Genomic DNA, 8,972 nt, shown 5'->3' on the forward strand with positions numbered 1-8,972 from the left:
AAATTCACTCTTGAAAAAGAGAGAAATGGCAGGACTTTGATTTGTGACGTACTGATAAAAGCCACGTTGATTTGATTTAAATAGAAATTAATAGTTATTGGGCAAATTAGAAAATATTGATGTATAGTGCTGTGCAGGGGTTTGAAGCTCCTGATAATGGGTGTGGTGCTTGTGTTGTGCTTATGATCTAAGATAAAAGGGAATAGAGGATTAATTTAACATAGTGGGTGAGAGTGAATTGGTGGAGCAGTAATTTGGTTGTGTTCTCTTTGAATGCAATAGTTTGATGAAATTGTGATACATTGAATAGAGTAATTGTTTTAGGCCAGTGGAACTGAGGAATGGCCTTATATGGAGAGAGCTGCTACAAGATGGAAATTAGAATTGAATTAATAAAGTGTGTTGGAATGGTGTTATTCCAGTTGGATGTTGAGCTTTAATGTTGCTCATTTGGGTGTAAGGAATTAACAATTGTTGCTCAGAAAAAGGGGCTGAATTTTATAGTCTATGGTGTTGAGATCTCTGTGAAGTACTGTTACTTTATATGAGAAAAATAATAATTTTTAGCTGCCAACTGATAAATGAAAAATACTGCCGATGTGTGAATATTGGATAACTCTGAGTGTTTGACATTGGTGCTTTCTGGGGTTTAAACATACCACTGCGATGTTTGTATGTGAAGATTACAACATAGTACATTAATCTTATCTTAATATATACATCTTAGGAACCAAGATGCAGGGTTGGAAATTTACTATCATGTGGTCATAGAATAGTATGTGAAATGTTTGTGCTAAACTGGTTAAGCCGAACCAGATGTTAAAGGAAGCTGCATTAAGGATGAACTTATTGCCATCAATCACTTTAGACCCTTTTTAGGGGGGTTGAGATTAAGGTCGTTTAGGCTTCAAGCCAATGAAGAGATTTGTTGGAGGTGTTTACAATATTGAATGAAGGGTAAAAATGTTATGAATAAACTAAATGTTGGTAAATAAAATACAAATAAGCATATTGAATGTTTAATTACTAAGAAGTAAGCTGAATGTATTAAATTTCTATTTGTCTTTTTATCCTGTGGGGTGTGTGTGTATGTGTGTGAGTTCTCTCATCTGTGAGGAGACGGTGTGAAGAGGAAGGAGGAAAAGAGGGGGTCGAATATGCCCAGAGCAGAGCAGACTGCACAAAGGCCAGTCATTTTATCCACAAACTTCTTTCACAAACACCTGCATTGATACATTTCGATTAAATCATTAATAGGTCTCATTATTAAAAAGTAATAATTGGAAATTCATTGATTTGTTTATCTATTTGCATTTAGTCCATTATTGGTGCTATAGTACATGACATAGACTTCTTCAAAGAAAGCTTGGCAACAGGTTGTTCATTTTAAGATAATAATTTGATTATAAAGAATTAACAACGAGATTTATGAAGAAAAATTATTATTTGAAAAGGGGTTTCTGATTTAAGCTTTGCTATAAGTGTAATGGGGTTGCAAATATTTAGTGGTAATCATATTTAGAAGTGCTTGTTGAGTCTTATATAAGTTTGTATATTCTTTAATTACAAGATAGTTATTGAATGTTTAATAAATCTAGGTTTATGGTGCACTTAGTAGTTATATCACTTAGTAAAGGGGATTTAATGGTGTGAATTGTATTGCATATTAAGGTTTGATTTCTCTGAAGTTGGCAAATTCAATTGGGGATTAATTTTTATTGATTGTGGTAATATAGTGGCATATAAACAGAGGAAAAAAAGGGAGAGAAATAATTAATAAGTGTAAGTTGGGGACATATTTAGTCATTATTATGCCAAAAATGGGCACTAATGTTTCAAAAGGGGTTACTCCTGTTGATATAGTTAAGAAAAATAATCCTTTAATAAAAGGCATTGCAAGAATATCAGAAAAATTTTATAAGCGATGGCCTGACATAGACCAACCATGGCCGGTAGAGGGGACACTTAACCCAGATGTAATTAAAACAATAGAGGTACTTGTATCAACATATAAAGCAGGACAGGTGAAAGGGCGTCAAGGAGAAAAGCGAAAGGAAAAAAGAGAAATAGAGCTTGGCATTCTCCAGTTATTTGAACAAGAGAGTCAGAAACTGATGAAGGCGGCGAAAGACAAGAGGGAGAAAAGTGTAGAAGCGATTAACCAACTTACAAAGAAAACCGAAAGACAGATGGCCAAAGTTAATGTGTCTTTTTCACATGTGGTCTCAGTTAAGACACCACCACCTTATGAGAAGGAAGTGAAAAGTGAAAAAGCCTATCCTCAGCTTCCAGTGATTAGTCAAAGAGGAAATTATCACATTGAAGACGAAGATGAATGCATCATTGAAACAGGACAAGCAGAGACAACGATAAAACTGTATCCGAGTTCCAAAAGCAAGAAGAAAACTCGACGTCTGCAGACTAGAGGTGAACTGAGAATGAGAAGGAGGACCATTGAAGATGAGGATTTGAGTGACCAGGAGGAGGCCATGGGTGGATACGACCCAGCCATCAGACGAATGCTAGCTAAAGCAGAAAAAAAGAGGAGATGTGAGTAGAAGGAAAGAGGACTCGAGAGATGGAAGTTCTGATGAAACAGTGAATGAAGAAAGTGATGATGGATGGAAGAGTAAATTACCGTTCCCAAGTCTGGTCAGATGATTTGGACAATCGGGTTTGAGGGAGTAAAACAGCTGATTCCTCTCACAGAACCAATTGAGCTCTGCTATAAACATCTGAAGACTACAATACCCATACTGGTATTATAACATACACCTATTGCACTTTTGGGAAGAGATGCTTTGTGCAAACTGAACTGTACAATAAAATGCACACCAGAAGGCTGCCTGGTGGAAGTGCCGAGTGAAATGATTGATCAACTGATGATGAAAACAGAGACTGAAGCTTCTTCAGTATTTTGGATTGGAAATCTTAGCGAAGAATTCTTGGAACCAGCCAAGATGTGGGAGAAGTTTATTGTAGCAAACATGCCTGATGCAAAGACTCAAGAGTATCCATTTCATTGTACACTGAAATACTTTAAGGATGCTGAACAATCAGATGGAGAACAATGGCTGAGTCATCAACCAAAGCAAGTTGAATTATGTTCATGTTGCATAATTTTGGGACCACAAGGAGCTGCTATGAAGATAGACAAAAATGATTACTTGCATAAAGAGTTTGAGATGGGAAAAAGTGTACCACATGTGACTTTACTGGTGTCTGAAGATTGTGAGCAGAAACAAATAGGTGAAATGATGGCAGAAGCAGAAGAAGTTGTCTTTAAACCGCTTAAAGAGAATCTTTCCATCTGGAGGAGTGAAGATCGGCAATTTATTAAGATTATGATTACTGCTCAAGGACAAGGACAGCCACAAGTCGTCAGGATGACACATGAATCACTTTACAATGAGAAGATGGATTCAAACTCTTTGAAAGAGGAAATGCTGCGATGTGTTCCAAAATGTTTATGATCACAACATAGCACTGACATTGGATTTGTGAAGTCAGCTCAACCAGTGAAAGTTGAACTCCGACCAGGAACAAAACCTCCGTGGAAGCCTCAGTATCCTTTGAATGAAGAAGCAATCAAAGGGATCGAACCACAAATTGAAGGTCTTGTGAAGGCAGATGTTCTGAACATAACTCAGAATCCGCAGAGTAATACACCTTTGTTGCCTGTGAAGAAGCCAGATAACTCTTATCGTTTAGTACATGATTTGAGAGCAGTAAATGAAGTAGTCGCAGACTTTCCAGCAGAAGTGCCAGATCCACATGTTTTTTTAGCCCAAATTCCTCCGGATACAAAGTATTTCACAGTATTAGATTTATGTGGTGCATTTTTTAGTGTTCCACTAAGTGTAGAAAGTCAGGGATTATTTGGGTTTACTTACAAGGGACAATTCTATGAGTATAAGAGATTACCACAGGGATATAAACATAAACATCCTCACATTTTCAATAAACTATTGAAAGATGATTTAGTTGGGGTAAATCAGAAGTTAAAAAGTACTGTCATTCAGTACATGGATGATATTTTTCTTAGTGCACCAGATGAGGAAATAGGTCATAAACTAAGTGTAAGGATGCACAGACTGTTGTCAAGTTTTTGTGTAGAGAAGTCATAAGCAGGTGGGGACTTCCAGATCGAATATCCTCAGATAATGGGAAAGAGTTTGTGGATAAAACGGTGAAATTAATTTTGCAAAAATTGGGAATTAAACAGCGTCTGGGAGCTGTGTACCATCCGCAAAGTCAACGGATTTGTGAAAAAATGAATGGTGTCTTGAAAAATTGGATTGTTAAAATCTGTCAGCACACGGGGTTAAATTGGATAGCAGCACTTCGATTAGCATTAATGGTGTGTCGCTCAAGTGAGCTGCGTGATTTACACATGACTCCTCATGAGTTGATGACAGGCAGACGAATGCCAACGCCATGTTTGCGTACAAGTGGGAAAGGTCCAAGTTTAGCTCTTTTAGAAGATGACATGAGAGCATATGTTTCATACTTAGCTAATTTACATAAAAGAATATCCACATACGTTTCAGAAAAGCAAAGAAAAGAGGAGGAGCAGGAGAGGCTGGATGAGCAAAGGAAGAATACAGTGCAGCCTGGAGACAAGGTGTTTGTAAAGGTATTTAGAAGAAAATGGTATAACGAACGCAGAGAAGGACCTTTTGAAGTTGTTCGCAGTACTGGAACGGCAGTTCAAATCAAGGGGTCTCCAACGTGGTATCATTTATCTCACTGTGTTAAAGCACCAAATGAAGAGGAGCCTTTCTCAAAGGGAGGAGAGGTTGCAGGTTCAGGAGAACCAAAAGGACATGGGGGAGAACAGGTTGAAAATAACATGCAAGAAACAAATCACAGTAGATCTCCTGAAGAGGAGATTGTCCCTGGTTTGGATGATGCTGATGACTGTGTATATTTCTGACGATGCCAGACATGACACAGCAGATTGCAAACGAGACAAAAAGTTTGGAGAAATTGAATTTCAATATGTCCCAGAAACAGCAGGTCCCATTCCAGAAAGCAGTAATTCCATTTCAAAACAGTTCAGAGACTTGGATCAAGAAAAGAGTCCAAGACCAGTTCGGAAAAAGGTTAGACCTAAACGGTATGAGAACTAAAGAGAATGAAACTTTAAAGAATTTTACTTTTCCAGTGTCGAAAGTTAGTGAGGGGGTAAATGGATCACATCTAACTACACTAGTGCCTTTGATAATTTCAACAATGTCATCACCTTTCAAGACAGTGGTTAAAGCTAAATTAGGTAAAGCAGTTCATCTTCCCTGTAAATGTGGAAGATTTAATACAGGGAGTAATAGTCCTCCTGAGTGGAAAAATAGTCGTGGTGAAAAAGTGGTGTTAACAGGACCTGAAGTTGATCATTTGCCTCATGACCAGAGAAAGTATATTTTGTTTAATGCCTTTAGGTGGTTCAGAGTTAGAGATGATTGTTCAATTCTTTTACGTAATGTTACATGGGAAGATCAAGAGGAATACACTTGTACTTATTTGGAACCAGAGCTTAAGTTTGTGCCATTTCAAAATGTGTGGAGAGAAGGGTACATAACTCGTACAGTGATAGTTATGATAAAGGACCAGAGTCCTATTGAAGTTTTTACATCTATTAAAAGAGTTCAGGACCAAACCACTATGGCAATGACTTTAAAGGTTACTAAAGAACAAATTAAGCCAATTACTTTAGCTCCAGAAATAAGTAAAGGAAATAATGTAACTAATCGAATTACTACTTTAGATATGCCATTAAAGGAGATGAATAGTACTACACTGCCAATGATGACTTCTGCTTCGGGTACATCTGAAACTATCACAACTGTTGTAAATGGAAAAATAACAAGATCACATAATGTTGTAAAAGCAACCCAGACTCCAGAAGTAATGTCCTTTCCATTGCAGAAGGAAATAAACATAACACAGGGTCCAGAGTTAAATATGGAGCATGAAGTGAATATCAGTCAAGTGACTTTTGAAGCTAGAAACCCAATGGAAGACATGGATTTAAAGGGTTTAGTAACCACTGAGAAAATCACTTTAGAAGGGCAGAGAGAGTTTTTTGATTTTGACTGGACATCTGAAGAAATGACTGACCATTACCATGCATTACAGAAAAGAGAAGCAAAATGGAAAGCATATGGATTTGATTCTTCAGTGTTACAAATAACAGACCCATGGGCATCTACAAATTTATGGTTTCAGCAAATAACCCATTCCGTAAGAATGAGTACGATGTTGACTGGTCCATGTGTGGTGAAAGTTCCATCACCAAGCACATGGCCATCAATTTTAGAGACAGTACCAGAACCACTGCATGCTATGTGTCAATCTTATGCTTTATCGTGGTTAATATATCAGCAAAACTCTGAAGAAGATATAATAATGGCTTTATCAGTGCATTTGTTTAGACCTAGATTAAATTGTACTTGGTTGATGAAGTTACCATATGTGAATTTCCTTAATCAGCATGAAAATATACTAACAGCACGGCCTGATGCGATGGAAGTAAAATCTGTGGAGACTAAAGACTGTTTTTGTTCCAATGATACTCACAATGGACAGGGGATGTTTATGGGAATATCTGATTGTGCTCATTATAAGATGAATTTTAAAGAGCCTAAACCTAAGGATGTTTTGTTTAAAGTGAATTTTCATACACCAGATAGCAAACAGAGTAGAACATTAATGGTGCAGTATGACATTTTGCCTGTAAATGTGACTATAGGAAATTTTAAGGATATTTGGTGGGTTTGTGGAGATAAAGTGTAGTGGGTGTTGGTCATACACCCCGATACATATACATATAATTTTATAATTTGTTTTATAGCCTTGACTTTATTCAAACTCCTCCAACCTCTGATATTTGACTTAATGAAATTAATTAAGATTTATAATTGGTTTAAGCAATTATAACATTAATAATTAGTTTGAGAATGAATAATAATCATGCTAAATGAGTTCTTCAGGATTTTCAGAAATTCTAATGAACAAATTGCAAACACTGTGACTTCAAATAATGAGAGTTTTATTAATAAAAAGAAGATATTTAGTTAACATAGCACAACCTTGTAATCTCACGGTGTCCGGCAGGGGGAACTGATTTTGACCTTAAGGTGAGCTAGGCGCTTCTAACTTGTGACTAAGGTTACTAACTAAGGTTTAATTAATACAGAATTTATCAAGAACTTAATTCGGTGTTCAGCTCTGGAAGTGCATAAGTTTAGCTTACTTTTCGTCGGTTTTTCACCACTCATTTGGATGCAGAGGCTCTTTGAAATCCTGGGAATGGAGGCGTCTCACTTAGTCTCGCGGTTCTTACCGCAGAAGCGTCCAGGCTGAGTTAGCTTGGAGTTCTTTCTTGGTTGATTGAGTTGTCTCGGGCGTACCCGGAGTGTGATGACGCAGGCGGCAGGATCCTCTCTTCGGCCTTCGGTCCGGAGTGGGAGAGTCCAAAATATGGACGTTTGAGACGAAAGTTCGCTGGTTGCTGCAGCTCCAGAACTGAAAAACCGCTTCAATAAACTCACTTATTCTAAGACTCTATGGTACCTCGGCAGTGTTTCCTTACTCTGGCCACGAATAAGTTCACCTGCTTCGATTAGTCGTGAGATTAAACTTAGGTAGGTAATAAACATAAACAAGATTAAAAGAAAAGAAAGATATTCAAATTACTCGACTTATTAGTTAAACTTCATACTCTTAGCTAATTTCGAGACGTCTCTCGTAAGCTTTTCTGAAGTCTCTGAGAGGGTTCCTTTGTTTCGTTGTCGGCGTGGAAGAGACAGCGTTTTTTTGTTGTTCAAGGTTTCTCGTCGGCGTCCTCTCTTTCCACTTCCTTTCGTGGTCCGTTACTTCTGCAGAGTCCTCGCGACTCTTCAAACTTCGAACTCGATGTGAGCAGTCGAGCTGCTATTTTCAAGGCTGGCGCGGTCACGCCCTAATGGGAGGCGTCCTCTTTCTGATTGGACGCGAGTCCAGACTCACGTGACTCTCGTGAGGGAGAGAGAGAGAGAGAGTAGGAGGAGGGGGTTTGAATCTGTGATTCATACATAAGGAATATGAGTTTCTCGTATCAAAATTCTTATACCCGCTATCAACATATAACGATGAGTACATTGGACTATTAATATCAGACATTTACATAAGGTCCCATCTTGAGTACATTGTTCACGTCCAATTCGTGATGATACGCTGAAAAATAAAACATTAATCCATTTTCTCTCATTCAGAGACAAACTGATCTTCGTAATAGAAACAATCGGCATTATACATCATTTCATTAGAAGGTAGGCATTCATCTGAGGGTACAGAAAGTGACATTAATACATTCGTTTATCTACAAATAATTCAGAGTTCGATTATTTTCGCTATTGTTTTCCGGCGACTCTGAGCGAGGCGTAGTTTCGCCAGTGTCCATTCGGTGTCGCTGTTGATCCGTGCTTTTGGTTGGTGATTCACGGGAGTTCACTCGAGGTCACTTTTGGTTTGACCATCTGGGCTGTCTGTTTAGTGGGCTCGAGATAAGAAGCCGACATTTAGGTGTCATCGTCATAGAAACGGGCCGTAAAAGCTCTCTTCTTTGTTCTGTTCCTGTCTCTTAAGAGTATCATAAAATCGGTTATCTCGAGTTCCTGAAGAGGTTAGGGGTGTCGGGGGATCCAGATGCCATGTGTTACGTGAGGGGGTTCTTTGATCTTATGTGCGTGCGTGTGTGGGGGCTTTGCACCCCGTTGTTCAAACAGTCCTGTGGAATGTTGACTTCGGGACCAGACGAAAGTCCTGGTCAGAGTGAGAGAGGTTTAATTCAAAACCTTTCATCTCATTATTCCTTCATTGTCCAATATTCATATTTGGCTCATACTCCACTACATTCCCCCCTTTCTTTTCAGTTTTATGGTTCGTCAGGGATCATGGAGCTGAAAAGAACTTTTGCTGTGGAGGAAGGTGAG

The sequence above is a fragment of the Hoplias malabaricus genome, chromosome 5, assembly GCF_029633855.1.
Source record: "Hoplias malabaricus isolate fHopMal1 chromosome 5, fHopMal1.hap1, whole genome shotgun sequence".
In the NCBI taxonomy this organism is placed as follows: Eukaryota; Metazoa; Chordata; class Actinopteri; order Characiformes; family Erythrinidae; genus Hoplias; species Hoplias malabaricus.